Here is a 21,555-nt window from a genome sequence, read left to right as displayed (position 1 = left end):
CCAATGTAGTACATCAGTTGAAGATATAAAACCAGAGAGCCTAGGGATTCAATGACCCCAAAAAAGATCACCAGGTAAGCTTGACCAGGCACTTTCTCAACCTAACTTATCCCATGAGATTGTTGCTATTGTGAGGACAAAATGAAGAAAAGATTCAGTTTGAGAGGAGTGAGGATCTCATGAGAATGGACATAATATAAATGCATAAATGAACTGGAACAAGATGTTTGTTGCCTTAGACCAGTGGTTCCCAACCTTCCTAATGCCGCGACCCTTTAATACAGTTCCTCATGTTGTGGTGACCCCCAACCCCCCATCCAGATGGCCGGGGGGGGGGTGTCAAAAACTTGACCAAAAAAAAAAAAAAAGGAAAAAATGGGAAAGTATAGCTAGTCTTCAACTTACAACAATTCGCTTAGTGACTGTTTGAAGTTACAACAGCACTGAAAAAGTGAATTATGATCATTTTTCACACTTATGATTGTTGCAGCATCCCCAGGGTCCTGTGATTTACATTCGGATGCTTGACAACTGATTCATACTTATGACGTTCACAGTGTCCCAAGGTCACATGATCAATGGCCAGGGGGCGTGACCAGCTGATCACTCAGGTTGCAGAGTGCCTGTGGGGGGGGGAATCTGTGGGTCTCTGGGATGGAACTGGGGTGAGTGCCTGCCTTCCTTCCCTCCCTTCTCTCCTTGTCCCTTCCTTCTTTCTTTTCTTCCTTTCCACCTCCCTCTTAGTCTCTTTCTCCTTCCCTCCCTCTCCCATTGTCCCTTCCTTCCTTTCCACCTCCCTCTTAGTCTCTTTCTCCTTCCCTCCCTCTCCCATTGTCCCTTCCTTCCTTTCCACCTCCCTCTTAGTCTCTTTCTCCTTCCCTCCCTCTCCCATTGTCCCTTCCTTCCTTTCCTTCACCTCCTTCTTAGTCTCTTCCTCCTTTCCTCCCTCTCTCCTTGTCCCTTCCTTCCTTATTTCCTTCCTTTCCTTCACCTCCTTCTTAGTCTCTTCCTCCTTCCCACCCTCCCATTGTCCCTTCCTTCCTTCCCTTCCGCTCCCTTAGTCTCTTCCTCCTTCCCTCCCTCTCTCCCATTGTCCCTTCCTTCCTTCCTTCCCTTCACCTCCTGCTTAGTCTCTTCCTCCTTCCCTCCCTCTCTCCCATTGTCCTTTCCTTCCTTCCTTCTTTCCTTCCTTTCCTTCCTGTCCCTCTTAGTCTCTTACTCCTTCCCTCCCTCTCTCCTTGTCCCTTCCTTCCTTCCTTCCTTCCATCCAACCTTCCTTCCTTCCTTCCTTCCTTCCTTCCTTCCTTCCTTTCCTTTTTGTCTCTTATTCCCTTCCCTCCCTTCCATTGTTCCTCCCTTCCTTCCCTCTCTCAATGTTCCTTACTTCCCTCCCTCTTCGTCCCTTCCTTCCTCCCCCCCTCCATGCCCAGGAAGGGACAAGGGGAGGGGGATAGGCTGCCAGTGTGGCTGGGGGCTTTACTGCTGACAAACCTGCCTGTGCATAGGCAGAGACAGCTCGCCCAGCTCACTTGCTCAGCTTTGCCGAAAGGCATGCTGCTTGCTAAGTTAGCAGAAGCTCCAGGATCAGCACCGGGCTACAGCTGATTTGCGCTTCTGCTAAATTAGCAAGCACATGTTTTCTAGCAAGCAAGTTTGCTGGGCAGGAGCCAAGGAGAGCAGCTACAGCTGCAGAAGCGCGGATCAGCTGTAGAGGCTCGCCCTGATCCTGGACAAGAGGGAAGGAAAGAAAGATGGAAGGGACAAGGGGGAGAGGGAGGGAAGGAGGGACAAAGAGGGAGGTGGAAGGAAGGAAGGAAGAGACAAGGAGGAGAGGGAGGGAAGGAGGGACAAAGAAGGAGGCAAAGGAAAGAAAGGAAGGAAGGAAGGAAGGAAGGAAGGAAGGAAGGAAGGAAGGAAGGAAGGAAGGAAGGAAGGAAGGGACAATGGGAGAGGGAGGGAAGGAGGAAGAGACCAAGAGGGAGAGAAGGAAAGGAAGTTCTAGCCAGGAGAGGCTTGCCAGCCCGGCTGCCGAGAAACAGAAGAGCGCAAAGCCAAGGAGAAGAAGATGGCGGTTTCCTCCCAAAGGGGGCTCCTTTTCTCCACCTCTTCCCTGGGTTTGTGAGGAATTTCTCATCACCAACGCTGGCAGGTGCTGCTTCGAGCCCGCGGCGAGCTTTCTCACCCCCTTTGCTTCTCCCCCCTCCCCCGCTTTCATGAGGATTGTGGGCCCTTGGAAAGCCGATTGTACTTTGAAGCTTAGGAGAGGAGGAAGAGTCCCTTCCTCCTTCCCTCCCTCTTGCGTCAGCTGGCCCAAGTTCGGGGGTCGCCAGCAGGCGCAGGAGTTGGTACTGCAGCGGCCTCCCCTTCGCTGACCTGCATGCACGAGAAGAAGTCAATTCGGTTGCTGCACAATGAGTCTCTGGAGAGGGCGGGGCCTTGCTCTGCGCCTGCGCTCTTCATGCACCCCCTGCAGGGCACATTTGGTAGAGTTCGTGCAGACTGCTACCAAGCAGCATATTTTCCACAAACAAGTGAGGTGGAGCGGAGGGGGGGAGGGACAGAAGGCAGTTGACAAGCCCTGCCTAAGACCATCGGAAATATGCGTTTTCCGATGGTCTTAGGCGACCCCTGTGAAAGGCTCGTGCGACCCCCAAAAGGGTCCCAACCCACAGGTTGAGAACCGCTGCCTTAGACAAAGATGCCTTCTTTCACTCCTGTTAAAATGAAGAACTCTTAAAAAGGGGGGGGGCTCTTTTCTCCTGCTGGAGAAACATAGAAAAAATTATGAATGACACATGGATGCTGCCTCCTCCAAGCTTTTTAATATCTGCTTTTTGTCCCCTGCCTAAAAGTGACTTTTCAGAAACATTCTCAAGAGCAAAAAGTTATATTTGACATAGTGTAGCACCAATGGTCACATAAGCAACATGAATAATATTAATGTCTCTTCCTCTACACCAGGAATGTCAAACTGCTGGCCCGCGGGCTGAATGCATCATAGTGAAACCGCACCCACCTCATTGCCAGCAATAGCAAAAAATTGCGATACATTACAACACGTCACATGATGTTGCGAGTTTGACACCCATGCTCTACACTAACAAATTGTTTTGCTATCGTTAGCTTGCTTTTATAAAAATGAAATTATTTGTTTTGGTAGACCTTTTCAAAATTACTACAGCAAATAAGACGCAAAGTTGATTCATATATATATTTTTCATTCTTCACAGTTTCAAATAGAGTTTTGTCCTGGGGGTCCGCAGAAGGTCTTAAAACATTATTGGCAACCTTGGCAACTTCCTGCCCTAAAGTATGAGGGCCCTCATTATTGGTTTGGCTATTAAAATTTATTAGGTTGATTTTGTGTCAAATGTTTATCTTTCAAATTTTTTACTTGCTTTTGCATCTTATACTGCTTTTTGGAGATATTTTTTGGTGTCTTTATATGTAGTCCTTATTTAGCAGCCATAATTGGGACTCATAATTTGATCATTACGTGAAATAGTTGCTAAATGAAACCTTCACTGTGTTTGAAATCTTATTTTATCTTTCCTTTACAGACCAGCAGTTGTTAAGTTAGGGCTATTTTATATTTATATATATATATATATATATATATATATATATATATATATATATATATATATATATATATAATTCAATTAACTCTGTTTTATGGATTCACACGTCAATTACAGCTTATTAGCTGTTTTGTGTAAATATTATGCTAAAATGTAGTTTTCTCATTTGGATTCAGTATATTATTTTACATTTTGATAATGAATCTGATTTCTTATAAATATAAAATATTATCTGTTAGAAAAATTAGAAAACATATGCAGAAGTAGAGTTTTAAGGAATAGTCCAAGTAGCTTACAGCAGTATTTCAATCACAGGTGATCTTTCTGTATGCTTTTGAAGAGGGTACACCTAATACATGTGGTAGACTTCTAATTAAATTGGAAACTGTACATTTGAAAACAGACACAATGGTCTCCTTTGGAAAGAGCAGGGACTAGTCAAAGCTGGTAAAAAGCAAACTATTCAATAATTAGCAAGTTCTTGTTTTCTGACAGAAATCTGCATTTTGTTGAAACTCTAATTTTGATTTTTTTTTAAAAAAAAGTTGAATTCTAAATGTATAGAATCTGGCATGGCATTTCTGAATTAAAAAAGTACTTTGAAATAGTACTTCTATTTTCTTTACAGCTTAGATAGATACATCTAAAAACATATATTTACAGCTTAATAGATACCTGCTTAATATGAATTCTTCTCTGTTCCTACTTTATCATATTTTCTCCAATTTGGTCTAAAGATAAACCCATATTCATCTGGATCATTATTTAATGACATTATTTAATTCCACATTTCAAAATGGTAAGAATATTGAAAAAGACAAGCAAGGGTTTTGTTCCCCCTCTCAAAGATTAAAGGATTTAGTTCCTTTAAAGATGTTTGGAATGGAAACCCTCCTTAGAATCAGTCCACAGCTGTTTTTTGAACAATCATGGATTGAGCCAAATAATGTGATGAATGTTGTCTAAATACCTTCAAAGATGCTTAGAAAACTGCAAGCTAAGGACAGTTAAGTCTTTTTCTTTGGAGTTCCTGTCCTGTCACAGATCAGAAGGATGACATTCTAGTCTTCCCAAGTAGGGGAAATGGTGTGTGTGCATGAGCACAATTAATCTCTGGCAGCCTTGACAAAGAAGTGCCTTGACAGAACAGTTTTCTGATTTCCTCATAGAACAGAGTCTGTTTTGATCCTTCTTTCCTGTTTCCTGATCTCTTCTTACCAACTAAAAACATCAGCAGATCTGCCTATCAGCTGAGACAGCAGGAGAGAGAGGCCTAAATGATGGATGATGCAACACTCTTCTGCCATTGCCATTTAATGGAAACAATCTATTGATAGAAACTTACTTTACAGCAGTTAAACAAATATAATGGTTACCCAACCAACCATTGTGCTCTTTGAGCTAATCTAAAAGAACCAAGTGGAGGTTAGCTGATTAAACTAAACCAGATTCTAAATCCAGTCATATTTCATCGAAAGGACAGTTCAAACATATGCAGATTGGAAGAGAATTACTACTGCTACTTCTATGTTTGATAAATGCACATTTCTTACACAATTTTTTCTTAATCAGAACGCTGCATAAAATCATACCACAACGTTTTTAAAACTATTTAAGTAATTGATTGAAAATGAAGAAAAAACCAAATTCTGGGCACACATATATATGCATTTGGCAAATGAGTGGCATCCTGACAGGGAGATTAACAAATGTAGAGAAGAAATTAAATATAAGATGCACCCTGCATATATGTTACACTTTCTTTACATTACGACCCTCATAGTTTGTGATCCATTAATGTTTTTTTTGGGGGGGGGGGCTAATACTGGTAAATCCAATACAAGGAAGAGTAAATTACACAAAAAGCATTGCTTCTTATTGTAAGTGATTTGACTTTTGTTAATAACACTTATCTACCCAATGAAACTTTTTACATTTATACTGTGATCGTTGGGCCCTTTTCTGTGGCCCATTATGATTATCCAAATCACAACACAGAAATAAGGACATTAATGTGCTTACAGGCTTGTTTTATTACAACAAAAAGTCTTCAATAGAAAACATTAAAAGTATAACACTGATAAGGGGCTGAAAAGTCCAGAGCTTTTTGCAATGGCATAGCTGTCTCACTGCTTTGTCTTTTATGCTGGTCAGTGGCAAAAAAAAGAAAGAAATGTGTCACAAAAATTAAAAAGAGCGGCCAGCAACAATACTGATGCCCCTGTTATAAACTATCTTTGGGCATATATTGTAGTAAACAGATCAATAAAATGTTCTGTATTGTATATCACAAACTCTCAAAACTAGTAAACATAATCATCTGGCACCCTCTGTAATATGTTCATTTAGAAAAAAAACTATGTAAAATATCTGAGTTCATTCAAAAAAACTGATTTTATGAAACTGATCTATATAAAGCATTCTGCTAAAAAGTGGCAGGCAGCATGATCTAAATATGACAAATAGGAAATCAGACCCTCCCCACCCAAAAGTAGTATATATGTCTGGTGAATAGTTCCAGACATTGGTCAAATTCATACTGAGTAAATATATTATTTACTAGCAATGTATTATACTCTTACTTCACTAGTAAGACCCCTGGGATTTCAGCAATTGCTCTCATTCTTGGCAATCACAGCTCGTGAATTTAATTCTGTTTATCACCAGCCTATATCCCTCATCAACAGCTTTTCTGTTTTTGTTTGAAAAGAATAATATATTCCAACTGATGAAGGAGCCCATATAAACACAGTTCTTGATATAGCAGGCATTCAGACTCAAACAATGGGAAATGCTAGAGTAGCTACTCAGGCTTCACCTAGCAAGTCATTCAGCAAAACTAAAATCATACAAGTTCAAGCACTTCCAGGAACAGCAAGGCATAAAAAATGCATTTCACTAATTATTAAAAAGAATTATCTTTGCACAAAGGAATAGGTTTCAATATTAATGCCCACACATTATTTAGTTTAGTTTTGAGTAGGGAGTCCCAAAGGCAACTGGACTTTCTTGGTTTTTCTCTGAAAATGTTTCGCTTCTCATCCAATAAGCTTCTTCAGAACTGATTGATTAGGATTGATTCTTCCACCCCTACACTGCTGCAGGGTTCAGTACTCTTTCTCCTCCTGTTTAATATCTACATTAGAGATCCCCAACCCCCAGTAGACCAGCACCCGTCCATGGCATGCCAGAAACTGGTCCACGCAAACAAGCAAAGCCCCATCTGTGGGATGCAGGCAGTACATGAAACCACGCTGCCTCCTGTCCATGGAAAAACCTCTCTCCATTGAACCGGTCCCTGATGCCCAAAAGGTTGGGGATCTCTGATCTACATGAAGCCATTAGGTGAGATCATTTGTAGCCATGGGATGAAGTATATGTATGTTGATACCCAGTTGAATCTCTCTGCCCTTGGTGAAGTCAGTGATGCTTCTCATATTCTATCTCATTGCCTAGAGGTTGTAGGGTTTGGTGAGGAACAATAGGGTTTGGCTGTACCCTGGCATGATTGAGTGAATTTGATTTTGGTGGGCACAATTTTGCGATCATTTTGAACTTACAACTTACAGCAGGTGACTGTCATGGCAAAGATGCTGAGACTCTAAAAAGAGTACAGAGAAGAGCAACAAAGATGATTAGGGGACTGGAGGCTAAAACATATGAGGAATGGTTGCTGGAATTGGGTATAGCTAGTTTAACGAAGAGAAGGGGACATGCTAGCAGTGTTCCAATATCTCAGGGGCTGCCATAAAGAAGAGGGAGTCAAGCTATTCTCCAAAGCGCCTGAGGGCAGGACAAGAAGCACCAGATGGAAACTAATCAAGGACAGAAGCAACCAAGAACTAAGGAGAAACTTCCTGACAGTTAGAGCAATTAACCAATGGAACAACCTGCCTCTAGAAGCAGTGAATGCTCCAACACTGGAAGTTTTCAAGAAGAGACTGGACAGCCATTTGTCCGAAATGGTGTAGGGTTTCCTGCCTGACCAGGGGATTGGACTCGACCTCCAAGGTCCCTTCCAACTTTCATATTATTATTATCGATCATCGCACAGTCAGCCAGATGTTCAGACTGGATTTGGCATTTTGTCTACCTATCGAGTCCTTACCCAGGACCTAGGATAGGCAGATGTGGATGTTTGATGGTATTACAGATATCGTCGCAGGATGGAAGCAGTTCCTAATAAGGCTGCCTTTTGCAATTGACTAATAGCGAATTTGTCAATTCCAATGGTGTTCAAGTGGTGCTCCAGTTGTTTTGGAATTGCACCCAAGGAGCCTATGACTATTGGTACTACCCTTGCTTGCTTTTGCCACAGTCTTTCTATTTCTATTTGTAGATATTATTATTATTATTATTATTATTATTATTATTATTATTATTACTATTGATCATCGCACAGTCAGCCAGATGTTCAGACTGGATTTGGCATTTTGTCTACCTATCGAGTCCTTACCCAGAACCTGGGATAGGCAGATGTGGATGTTTGATGGTATTACAGGTATCGTCGCAGGATGGAAGCAGTTCCTAGTAAGGCCGCCTTTTGCAATTGACTAATAGCGAATTTGTCAATGCCAATGGTGTTCAAGTGGTGCTCCAGTTGTTTTGGGATTGCACCCAAGGAGCCTATTACTATTGGTACTACCCTTGCTTGCTTTTGCCACAGTCTTTCTATTTCTATTTGTAGGTCTTTGTATTTTGTTATCTTCTCCAGTTCTTTCTCGTCTATTCTGCTGTCTCCAGGCATTGCCACATCCACTATCCAGACTTTTTTGTCTTTCTTATCGACAATTGTTAAGTCTGGGGTGTTATGTTGCAGGTGCTTGTCTGTTTGAATTCTGAAGTCCCAGAGCAGTTTAATTTTATCATTTTCTATGACTTTCTCTATTTTATGATCCCACCAGTTTTTGCTTACAGGCAAATTATATTTTTTGCAGATCTTCCAATGCACCATTGTTGCTACTTTGTCATGCTGCTGCTTGTAGTCAGTCTGTGCAATCTTCTTGTAATAGCTTACCAGGTGGTCCACTGTTTCTTCAGCTTACTGTCTGTTGCTGTCTTCTCAATTTTGACTTTATATGCATTTGTCCTTAAGGCTTGGTCTTGTGCAGCCAGAATTAGTCCCTCGGTCTCTTTCTTCAATTTTCCTGCTCTTAGCCATTGCCAGGTCTTGTTAACATCTGCTTTCCCAGCTATTTTTTTAATATATTGGCCATGTAGTGCTTTGTCTTCCCATGCCTCTATTCTGTTCTTCATTTGGTCTTTCTTGTAGGCCAGTTTGGTCTCTCCAGTAGTCAGTAAGCCTTCCTGATATACTAATTTCAGTGCATCTTCATCATTGTTCTTCAGATATTCTTCCAAAGCCATTTTTTCTTCTTCAACCATCTGATGTACTTGTAGCATTCCACACCCACCTATTTGCCTTGGTAGATAAAATCTGTCAATGTCACTGCATGGATGAAGGGCATGATTCACTGTCATTATTTTTCTGGTCTTCCTATCCATTGCTTTTAGTTCTGCTTGAGTCCAGTCCACTATTCCAGCTGTGTACCTAATGACTGGAATTGCCCAGGTGTTGATTGCCTTTATGGTATTTCCTCCATTGAGTTTGGACTTTAAGATCTTCTTCACTCTCTTGATATATTCACCTCTATCTTTTTCTTGACTTCAGTGTGCTTGATGTTGTCAGCTTGAAGGATACCCAAGTATTTGTAGTAATCTTCCTCATCCAGACTCTTAATGTTATTTTCGTGGGGCATCTTGATTCCTTCAGTTTTCACTACTTTTCTTGTTTGATAGTAAGTGTGGCACATTTGTCCAAGCCAAACTCCATTACAATATCTTGGCTATATATACGGACAGTGTTGAGCAGCGATTCTATTTCAGATGATGTTTTTCCATACAGCTTCAGATCATCCATGTAAAGGAGATGGGATAGTCTGCAGATGTTTTTGATGTTTGATAGCCATGTCCTGAGTTATTCAGTATTGTTGACAGAGGAAACAGTGCAATAACAAATAGTAATGGTGACAATGAATCTCCTTGAAATATTCCTTTCTTGATATTAACCTCTCCCAGTCTCTCACCACTGATCTGCAACTGTGTCTTCAGAAGGCTAGTTAGATCAGAGTCTTTAGAAAGCTATACTAGCAGGCCTGGAAACAACAACAAAAGATTATAGTAATCTTTATACTTTTTTGGAGACTGCCAAGAAAAGTAGCCTGAAGCAAGATGTGAAGACTGAGTGAACTTTTCAAGTTTATCTGTACCATTATAACCTTGATTATTTAGATTTGGCGCTTGCAACATAAAAATGTTTGTTTCCCCTCCTTTCTGGTGGATGTTCTGCTTGATAGCTTTCTCCCAGAACTACAAAAAGGACAAGAAATTTCACAGGAATATTTCACCTGCTCAGAAAAATCTTACCTCTCAAAAGTTAAGCCTAGAATCTCATGTTTCAATTTCCTATGCAAGACTACAGTATATCCATATATAAATTAAGAAAAGACCTCAGGATTTACTCATATTTACAGAGATCCAGATATTCTAAGTTTGTAAGAAGTTTGAACCATGTCCTAAAGGTGTTACTATGCACTGGTCCTATTCTTAATCTATTCCCAAACCTTGCCCACTGAGAAAGGTTGAAATAGTTTGTCAAGAATAATGAACTTTAACAACGTGAATAAATTATTTTCTTTCATTTTAATGCAATAAACTCAAAGAGGAAAAATCTTCAAATTGTAATTTAAAATCATCAGAACTAAGATTCTCATATAAGCAAAATAAAATCTTGCAACTCCCAGCTTATTTGTCCATTCTGACATTATCTTAACAACACAGAAGTTACTGCAGAATAAACCCCTTCAGCACTGTACTGGTAACAAGGATGTTTTTGTCTTCCATTTGAATTTCAGTTCTCAAGAGGGTTAGGATTTAACCCAGTAAGGTTAACAGCAAGGAACCATGCAAGTTGTTCATACCTGTTGAATCAGTCCATTATGTGACTTCTTCCATAATATCATCTTTTCCTGATAACTGGAGCAAAGCTGGCCCAGCAAAGAGTCATGCTATAGATGCACCTATATTACCAGACTTTGGAGGAAGACAACTGTGTTAATCTATGGTGGCAAAAAATCAGAAATCTGGTAAAAATTAAATCCTGTATCAGAGTTTTACTATTTTGTGCATCTGATGAAGTGAGTGCAGTTCATGAAACTTTATACCTTTTTAATAAAATGTATTGGTTGGATTAGATGCCACCAGAATCCTGATTATTTTTTTTGCCACATTACTATAGTGTATTAACTCCATTACTGGGATAAATATAAAAATATAAAAAAGCTTACAGCTAAATTGTATGTAGTGTGTGCACATGCATTTAAAAGGAGCTTTGGGAGACGTTATCTGGATTGGGTAATTGTGCAAAAGAAGGGGTTAATTCTTTACCCAAGATCTCCACTTCAGATGAATCTCTCTCTTCCTCCCTCCCTCCCTCCCTCCCTCTCTCTCTCTCTCTCTCTCTCTCTCACACACACACACACACACACACATCCATCCATCCCCCAGGGGCAATTTAACTAGAGTATAAAGTGGCTTGGGGCCCTGCAATTATGTTTAAAATGTACATAGCAAATACATGTAGAGAGGGAATTAATATCTGCCTCATTTAAAAGACAGCTGTGTATTTCAGAACATGCTTCCTTAATTTAAGGCAGAAACAGTGAAAATCTACATGCAGTTTTCAAAGCCCACACTGAAGGATTAATTTATAATGGAATTCCTCTTGCATGTACCAAACCAACTCAATGCCTAAATAAGCTAAGGAAATGATAGACAATGAGATGGTCTTCAGATGTGTTGGATAATAAAACTCTAACCACTGGATATGTTAGGTAGGATACTGGGGAATTATAATTCAAAATAACCAAACAGCACTGTTGAGTATTCTTGTCATAAGTTTTATGTTGTTTTACATAGCTACTTCAAAGAAGTAATGCAAGATCAGAAGATGTGGAGAGATCTGGCCCACAGAATTACCAAAAGTCAGACATGAATGAATTGTCGTCATCATCGTCATCATACAGCTACTTAAAATACATTTCATTCTCTCAACTTAAAAACAGACTTAACCTTCTGAGTGCTTGCTCTAATCACTGAAACACGGACTTGCTCCTTGTTATCCAACACATTCTAAAGTCAATGCTACATTTTAAAAACACTGCAGATAATTTGATTTAGTCCATCAAACAAACCACACAGCATCCAAGAAAACCACACACTGAACCTGAGGAAATGTGGGATTAGCACATTAGTAGAATTCAAATAATGCACATTCCAGGCAATAAAAACTTATTTTAGTAAAAACAAATGCACGCAGAAACAACAAAACATTGCAAAAATTTTCTTTCCAACATCCAAGAAACCCAACTTTTCTTGGATGCCGAAAAAAGTATTTTCTTCCTTATGTTTCAAAGTTGGACTCTGGGGAACTTGCAACCATGAATTATGCCAATTCTCTAGTATTTACTCCTTCAATGTAGTAATACAGAATTCCTGTCTGATAAGAAACTAGAAGGAAAAAACAGCTGTTAATTGTTCTACTATAATGTCAATTCCTGGCAAATAGATGGGGAAGAAATGGAGGTAGTGACAGATTTTATTTTTCTGGGCTCCAAGATCACCTCAGATGGGGACTGCAGCCAAGAAATTAAAAGACGCTTGCTCCTGGGGAGGAAAGCTATGGCAAATCTAGACAGCATACTAAAAAGCAGAGACATCACCCTGCCAACAAAAGTGCGTATAGTCCAGGCCATGGTTTTCCCAGTTGCAATGTATGGCTGTGAAAGTTGGACCATAAGAAAGGCTGAGCGCCAAAGAATTGAGGCCTTTGAACTATGGTGCTGGAGAAGACTCCTGCGAGTCCCTTGGACTGCAAGGCGTTCAAACCGGTCAGTCCTAGAAGAGATCAACCCCGACTGCTCTTTAGAAGGCCAGATCCTGAAGTTGAAACTCAAGTACTTTGGCCACCTAATGAGAAGGAAGGACTCACTGGAGAAGGGCCTAATGCTGGGAAAGATTGAGGGCAATAGAAGAAGGGGACGACAGAGAATGAGATGGCTGGATGGAGTCACTGAAGCAGTAGGTGTGAATTTAAATGGTCTCCAGAAGATGGTAGAGGACAGGAAGACCTGGAGGAACATTGTCCATGGGGTCGCGACGGGTCGGACACGACTTCGCAATTAACAACAACAAATAATGTCAATTCCTTAGCAAGAAATCAACCAAATCAAACAATTCGTTGGGCACAAGTCTCTTCATCCAAGAAAGAAACCAAAAGGCATGAAGGAGTTAAATAGTCTGTTCCCTGGAACAATGCCAGCCCCCTCTCCCCCCAGTTGGCTGGGCTTTGAAGAACAGTGCATGCACATGCAGTTTTGCCCTTATTTGAAGAAATAAAAAACCACCATGAAACCTTGTCAGATCATCAATTTGCAACAAGGACCACAGAAGTTCACAGTTACTTTTCACTGCTAGTTTACATTGAATGTGTGATTGACCAGGTTAAAAAAAAAACCCACCTAATTACTTTTTTTAACCCACAGCAGATAGAAAAGTCAGTTAACATTTTCAGTATACATTAATATTGTCAAATTTAAAAGCAATTTCATCTTCAAACTTCTTATAATGATTTGGACTTAAGAAATTTCAGGTAATTTTCATACACAAGAGGGTCTTAATAGAAGCAATGTCAAATTCAGTAGCTTTACGTATAAAAATAATAGCAACCAAGTGTTTTGATCAAAGTATCATCTGAAGAAAGTGTATGCATATATATCTGGTAAAACAAGAGAAAGAAATTAGATTTGCACATTATACTAACCTACAGTTTATTAAAATACAGTTAATAAAATAGACTATAATTTGTCCTTCCAATGTGGTAAATAATAAACCATTGTTTATAAACCACAGTGGTTAAATACACAGGAGTAACTAAGTCAAAGCAAAACAAGTAGCAAAAAAGTTGACTATAGTATTTCTGTGCGCTTGCACAGAAAGAGAAATAATAATTCTAAGCATTTAGAATTTCAACCACTCCTTTTAATGTGGAGAACGATAATGCCCATTCACTAAACATTTGCATTCCATATTTCCTGTACTTTCATGATGTAAATGTCACTATTTCTCTCAGCAATTTCTAAATGGATTATTAATAGGCAGGGATACAGCAGATTATGAAAAAAAGTATCATATTAAACTAAATTGGTCAATTTATTCTTGCTCCAGGATTCTTTAAATCCATTGGAAAAACAGTGGGAATATATTGCATTATCTCAATTTTATTAAGGTAGTCTTTCTCAAGCTAACATTCCCTGGATGCATAACCCTACAGTTTTATCATCTTGTAAAGATAGCATGATCTATACCTGTTTTGGTTGGTGAACAATGAAGCTGAAGTCCAACATAAATGGAGAGCACAACATTGGAGCATAGTATTGTAGAGGCACACTGAATAATTCTTATTTTTATTTTTAAAAAGACAAAAATATTTTGACCATAAAATGGCAACTGAAGATGCTGACTGTGTTAACATCCAAATGGCAAAAAATATTATGCCTTAGAAGTCAGCCATTTTAAAAGCAGAGGAGTTTTTTTTATACCAAAGGCCTTTGGTAGGGAGACTCAGAATTGAAAGGAATGTAAGCATGGAAGATGAGAGTAACCACAAAAACACTGATAAACATTTTCAACTGATTAAGATCTTCTTTTCTATCACCATCTCTATTTCTTTGCCCCCCATTAGCTCACTTTCCTTTAACTGAGACTTGTTTTATACCAGAGGTCCACAAAGCTGGAAAGGTTGGAGACCCCTGTTCTGTAGCATAGGTTGGCTCTGGCTAAAGCTTGATTCAGACTTTAAGATGCTGCCAATCCTGCTGTAAAATTTGAATTTACCTCTTAAATATGCTAGCTGTGTTACATGGTAAAATGAATGCATAACAATTTAAAAAGATTAGCCTTAGGGTAATAATAAGTGCTCATTTACAAGGGTATAAGCCCCATTAAATTTAATGAGTTTAATACAGACTAGATGGATTTGCACTACTGTATGAGGGAATTATCTGATTCTCGTCTTGAAAAAATTTGCTCAATAACAGCTTTTCAAACCAGTTCCCTGATTAACAATCTGGCCTGCTTTCTCAGGGAGCAAATGTGATTGAACTCTACATATCAATACAAGCAGCACTATCAACTGAAGTATTTAAGGTACCTAAATACTGTAAAGGAGGTTGGATTCTGAGATCAATAAACTGAGTTCAGCATATCAATTAAGGCATGCTGGGTTGCTGTAAAAATTGAAAAAGAGGATGTAAATTACTTCTGGCATGCATTCCCTCTCCAGCCCTTTGTATTTCTATTCCAAAGGTTTAGAGCCCTCCAGAACAATATGGGAAGTGATATGTAGAATTGTTACAGAGGGCTCAACTAAAATTGCCTCTGTTCTTCAATTCATAGAGACCCAAAGTGAAGGAAGACCCTTCTGGAAAACAAAAAAGGCCTTTTAAAATAGAAGGACTCTATTAGTTACTAGCCAGTAACCTAGCCAGGAACATTTGTAAATAAATAACCTTTAAATGTTTAAAGGTATTGCAACAGAAAACACAGATGTATTATATTTAACAGAATTCAATCTGATGAAGGTGTTTGACTTCTTCGCTCTTTAGTGCTTATGTTCCCACCACCACAGTCAATATTTTCAAGGGATAATGTTTTATTCCATGGGTGTCAAACTTGATCGTGTCATGTGATGTATCGTGATGTATTACGATGTTTTTTGCCTTTGCGAAACTGGGGGTGGGCAGGGCTTGTGCGTGATGTATCTGGCCCGCGGGTCTCCAGTTTGACACCCATTTTATTCAGTGCTGCTCAATCAATATATTACAAATGAATGAACACTGAATGAATGACAGGTGTTTTTATGCATTTTCACTTCTATAGTGGTAGCCAACTCAAATAATTTCATAAAACAGCCTAATAATTTTTTAGCCTTTCAAATACAGGAACACTACAAGCCGCTTTCAAAGCAACCACCCAAATCTTGAAAAAGTCACAGCTGTTCAATTATTCAAAGAGAGGATTTTGTTTGCATTCCTTTGCATAACAAAGCACTTGTTTTGAATGCCTTTCAATCCTAATGGAATTGTTTAAACCCTAGATCACAGCTACTGAGAATGGCATTTTCTCAAGGATAACATCAAGAGAAATCACATTCCAAGGAACTGAAGCAAGTAGTCAGACAACCAAAAGCCCAAGTGGAAGATTATCCATCCTCTTCTCTGGTCTTTGCCACTATAGAGGCAGGAGTCTAAGACAGAGGAAATGCCTCAAGTTGGCTGGCAGGTTGAAATTAGCTCACTCCTATTTTAAGCTAAAACTTTCAGGTCAGGACAACATCACCTATCTCTCACAGCAGCTTGCCTGTTGTCATCCATGTACACATGACCAAACTATGAAAGAAGACGCCAACTGCAGAGATAGATCAGCAATAACAATTGCCATAAGGCATGGAGATGCACTAATTCCTATCCATTATTAAAGAATGCCGTTTTCTTGGGGCAACTGGACAAGTAATTTTTAAATCTATTTAAATAATATTTTAAAATAAGAGTTTTTAATTGTGTTTAAAAATAAAAATCAACTGGCACTGATATAATGCCAATTACCAAAACAATAGCTTTAAGTAGATCTGTATATTACACTCAAAATATTACATTTCTATGATAAGAAAAAACTTAGCAACATTATAGTCAGTTTGGTGAGTATACATTTCAATCGATTACATGAAAAAATAAATTCACTGTTTATGTATTGTACTCCTCAGATGTTATTCTGAAAGAAAATCTCACACAAAATGTCACTATTCTAAAGGAGTACAAGACCTTGTATATTTATACTACACAGGATTATTTAGTAGGAAGTCTTATTTGCTGTTTTAGAAGTTATGAAACTCATGTTTCTTTGTGTATTAGCTACCTCAATCATAATGCAGGGGCAGGGAAAATGTATTTTAGTTACAGAGCAATCACTATTTGTATAATGTATGTACTGCTTAAAGTAAACTTATCTAAAATATGTTTTAATACATTTGGACATGCTATCCTAGATATTATTATTACATTTATATGCTGATCGACTCTTAACAACTCCAGGTCTTAACAACTCCAGGTCCATATTTCCTTATGGAACATAACAAAAATTAATTATTTAAAAAATGCTGCATCTTGTGAATAGCAGTTTCAGAATAAAAGTTGTGAGGGATTTTTTTTGTTTGTTTGTTTGTTTGGTTTTGTATTTTGGTCCATCTTATTGATAAGCTTAAAAACAAGCCACCAACGTTCTGCTGTACAAATTATTCTGACTTTTGGATTATTCCTCTTCTGCATTTCCTCTGAAAAAGAAAAAGGACAATGCATGGGATCATCTCTTTGCATGGAGCCTTTCTTCCTGTGCATGTATAAGAAAGTGATGACTTAGCACTCCCTGTGAGTGCTGCCACTCTGTAGAGATATTTTCGGAGTTAAAAAATGCACATCAAATGCAATTATATAAACTTTTAAAAGAAAAACAGTGGAAAAAGATATTGCAACTTTACAGACCCACAAGTCTGAAGGATTTATATTTGTGTTCTTTACCATGTGGTTTTAAAACTTGGAGTCCTTTTAAGTACATAACAATTAAACAGGAAATAGCAAAGTCATAATCAGTAACCTTAGATCTTTTTGAAGTGCAAAGAAGCCAAATGACATCCTACTGAGTAAAACAACATCACACTTTACAGAAGTGTCTGATGAGAGAGAAAGCATTAAATGGCTATCCTATTGTACAGTGAGTATTTAGAAACCAAGTAACTTAATAAGTAGATTCAAAAAGACTTACCTACATTTCTTGTTATTCGCCTTTCACTTTTAGAAACATCCTTTTAAATAAATTCTATCTGAACTGTTTTAAAAATAGCTTTAAGTGTGAACTTCAACTTTAAGTGTGAAAACAATGTAAAAATATTCAACTGTTGTTCTCAAAAGAAAAGCCAAATTAAAAAAAAATAGAAGTGGAAAACCAATTATAACTTCTACATTAGAGCATTGTATGATTATGCAGTTTTATTAATATCAGAGTCTAACGTTATTAATAGACATAATTTCACATTTTTTTTAAAATATAAACATTATCACCCAACTTTAATGAAGACACCCAATTATTTCAAGATAAAACAAATAAGGTTATTTGCCACATTGTGCTGCAGATAAAAGTGTATTATTAATTGAAGCAATATTATTTTTTGCCAATATTAAACATGTTTTTCCCAATATTAAGCATATCATCCACAATATTAAACTGAATGAAGAGAAATTCACTGAAATTTAAAATTGTGCAAAAGGATTCAAACTTATTTATATTTGCACAAACTCCAGAAATTATAATTCAGTAAAATAAAATCGTTAATTCATGTAAAAATGTAAATGTAAAATGTAAAAATGAAATAGAACATGTACCTCTTCAATAGGGCAATACAGTTTATGCAGACATATAATTAAAATCTTCCTGTGAAACAAAAAAAATGAAAAGAAAATTTAGGATGGTATCAGATGATGCCAGAAACAATTAAACAAATATAGTGACAGTAATATCTTTCCCCACCTTGGTGCCCTCAAGATCAGTTTAACTGCTATACACATCAACGTTTGAATTACTGATCTTGCAGTTCAATTTCAATGTAAGGGGTAAAGAAAACATCATCTCATAGTGGTTTGCTTTACTTCCCAATGCTTGTAAATTCACTGCTCACCGGATATTATGTCAACTTCAACATCAATTCCATGTTTATCTTTAGTTCTTCTCAGTTTTTTTGGTGCAAAAGAGGTCAGGAAATCAATGAGATAGCATCATTCAAAGCAGGCCATTCACTGGACATTGAAAGAAGTAACTGCCCCATAAACTGCAGTGATCCATTTCCAATTAGCATCACACAACAGAAAGTGACATACATCATTTGAATTAACAATTTTTACAGCCACCTCAGGTAAAAAGGGCAAGGGTAGGAAATTACTTTTCTTTTTTACTGCTCTAAAATGTTTTGGAACAAGGTTTTGGCAAAATGCTTTTATCCCTGCGGAAGAAAGAAAAGATCTTTTTCCCCTTTCCATTTTAAGCGCTTTAAATATGAATTCTAAAGATTTTAAAAATGAGAATAAAAAACTGTAAGCACCCATTAAAAAAATAAGATCTGGATATATAAACTTATTTCATATCGTTTACAAATATATATATCCAAGAAATCAAAATAAATGTATTAAATGTAGTTAATAAATAGTTAAAATGATTTAAAAGAACAAATTGTCAGGCTCAAAATTATAATAAATGCGAAGAACGAAAACCCAAAACAAGTAAAGACTCCAACTGATAGAACTGCAAAAAAAAAAAAAAAAACAATTTCAACCAACTCACCTTCCACAGAAGACCTGTATATTGTGCAGATTAAGATTAGAAGGAGAACTAAGAAAATATCTACAGACCCTCACATCCTGGACACCGCTATAGGGCATTGCATACCAAAACAACAAGACACAGGGTCATTTTTTTCACTCAGGCCATCACTCTGCTGAACACCTAATCATCATAGTATTGTCTTATGTCTAGGTACATTTACTCATGTTGTATGGCTGTAGTATTATTATTGTCCTTCTCATCTTCTCTACTACGGCCTCTTATTGGTATCATTATTATGATTATTATTACTGTGTTGCTTTGCATTTACACTAAGAACTTCTGCACCAGAAATAAATTGTGTGTTTAATCACACTTGGCCAAATAAAGTATTCTATAATTCTATAAGTTTCTTTATGACTCTATACCATACCAAAGTACTATAACAAACTACTTCTCTCTTTTTAATTATAAAAAGGGAATAATAGCAGAATTCTTAGGGGATTCATGGAGCTCTCCATTTTCTTCTCCACCAGGAAAGTCATGTTCCAACTGCTCCTTCTTATGACAGGAACGGGCTCTTTGCCAATATAATGCTTTTCTAAACATTTCAACAAAGCTTGCTGAAGAAAACAAGGACAGAGGACTTCAGAATCAGAATTTCATGTGACAAAGAAAATTCATGTTCTTAGTCACAAGGAAACCATTCCTACCAAATCACAAGAAGTCAGTCATCTCAACATTTTTTGCAAGCAAGCAACCAACTTGAATGCTTGCAAGTTTCAGGATTATAAAATGGACCAGGATTAGTTTTCCTAACATTTCTGCATAAATCTACATTTGTATATACACTTCAAGAGTCAAGAAACAGCCAGTGTTTTGCAACACAGGACTAGCAAGAAAAAGAATTCAGATGGGAAAAAGAGCAGCTTATTTTCACACTTACAAGGAGAGATAGCAGAGGTAGCGTTCTCTAAAAAGTAACAACAATGTGCAAAAAAATAATCTGCTGCTGTTTTGCAAAACAAGGAGTTCAGCAAGCAGTTGACATTGAATCACAGGTCAAAAACATCCCACATATCAATATCTTCAAAACAAAATAGCCAGAATCAGTAACATCAATCACTAAAGTACTATCTGATTTAGTGAAAAAAATGGATACTTAATCTATCACCTCCACAGAAGTGTGCTAGCAAAACAGGTTTTCTATAACAAAACTCATCTTCCAGATGGAGTGGCCATTCATTTCTACAGGATAGGCCTTTATCATAAATAAGACTCTGCCCTCACAATTCACATGTGCTTAGTAATCACCAAGAACACAGCATGTTGTGGCAATAATCTTTGTAAATAGGAGGGGAAACGTATGCATTTCAAACTACATGGAGGAAAAGAGACCCTCAAAGCTACATTTAATTTGTATGAAAACACATCTCTATATAATACCAGCCAATAAGAATACTGTTAAACTTCACACATTAGATTAACAGAAAATAGACCTGTCAATGACAAATAAGAGGTTTTCCCTTACGACCAGAACTTTATTTTCTTGATTTGTTCCACCCAGTTGTCTCTTACCTCCCACAGTGATCTTCAACACAAGAGGTATATTATGGGTTCATAAATCACAGGCACTCCTGCAAAGAACCTTGTCAAGGAAACACTAAATACTAGATGTTTTTTTCTTCCTTCCTTTCTTTCATTATTCTTTGGGAAATCACAAGTCACAAGACAAACTCAAAACACAATAAGAAACTGTCAAAATATACTAGTGCAACTCTTTGGAATAGTACTAATCCCTTTGAGCCCATTTCATTACTTCTCAAGTTATATAGTTTTTATTTTTATTTACCTATAGACATCATGTACACTGCCAGAATTTATTGCAAATATCTATTTTAAAATGTTATCAACATGGCTGGAATTGTCCATTTGTTATGATAATTCTTGATTTAATTGTGTTATTTGAGTTAGTTGAATTCTGGCAGCGTACATGATGTCCATATTTGTCTGAATTCACCCAAAATGGTAAGCCAAAATCACATTAGCGCTTAGCATAATCTGTAAAGTCCATCATTGTTTTCCAGAAGTAGCAACATAGGAAGCTGGTAAGGGCTAAATTCTTAAAACTGTTGTTCATCAGGACCACACAGATCCTTCAGATACATGAAGTGCCAAAGCAGCAGGTTACCTAAAAACGTATCTTAATTTTCAATATCCAGCAGAATGTTGATTGTTCTTTTTTCCCTAATGGGTAACATTTATATGAAAAAAAAAACAACCCACAAAGCAAGCATAAGAATAAGGACTCTTTCGCTGTATACAGTATATGTAGATAGAATAGGGTTACCAGATGAAATTTGATTGAGGTTTTTAAGGAACAAGTTACACAACAAGCTTTGTATCTTTGTATCCTAAATCCTTGCCAAAGTTGGGTTTAATATAAAATACTATGTACTTGGACCAGGTTATCATGGATATGACTTGCACA

At 37.7% G+C, this 21,555-nt stretch overlaps 1 protein-coding gene across 7 annotated transcripts in view; it reads right to left on the bottom strand.

Annotated features, from left to right (window-relative positions):
• The window catches only part of GREB1L (GREB1 like retinoic acid receptor coactivator), a 168,335-nt gene that overhangs the window by 101,676 nt on the left and 45,104 nt on the right, over positions 1 to 21,555 (bottom strand). The window contains exon 2 of one of the 7 annotated variants that reach the window (XM_039328532.1): positions 18,134 to 18,182. The exons of the other annotated variants lie outside the window; for them this stretch is intronic. The gene's annotated coding sequence lies outside the window, so the exon portion shown is untranslated. The remainder of the gene's footprint in view (positions 1 to 18,133; positions 18,183 to 21,555) is intronic. 7 annotated transcript variants of the gene reach the window in all.

This window comes from Crotalus tigris, unplaced genomic scaffold (assembly GCF_016545835.1).
Source record: "Crotalus tigris isolate CLP2741 ecotype Arizona unplaced genomic scaffold, ASM1654583v1 scf7180000024382.2542628, whole genome shotgun sequence".
Taxonomy (NCBI): Eukaryota; Metazoa; Chordata; class Lepidosauria; order Squamata; family Viperidae; genus Crotalus; species Crotalus tigris.
Note: the sequence above shows the minus strand (reverse complement) of the source record. Positions and strands in the feature narration are given on the sequence as shown.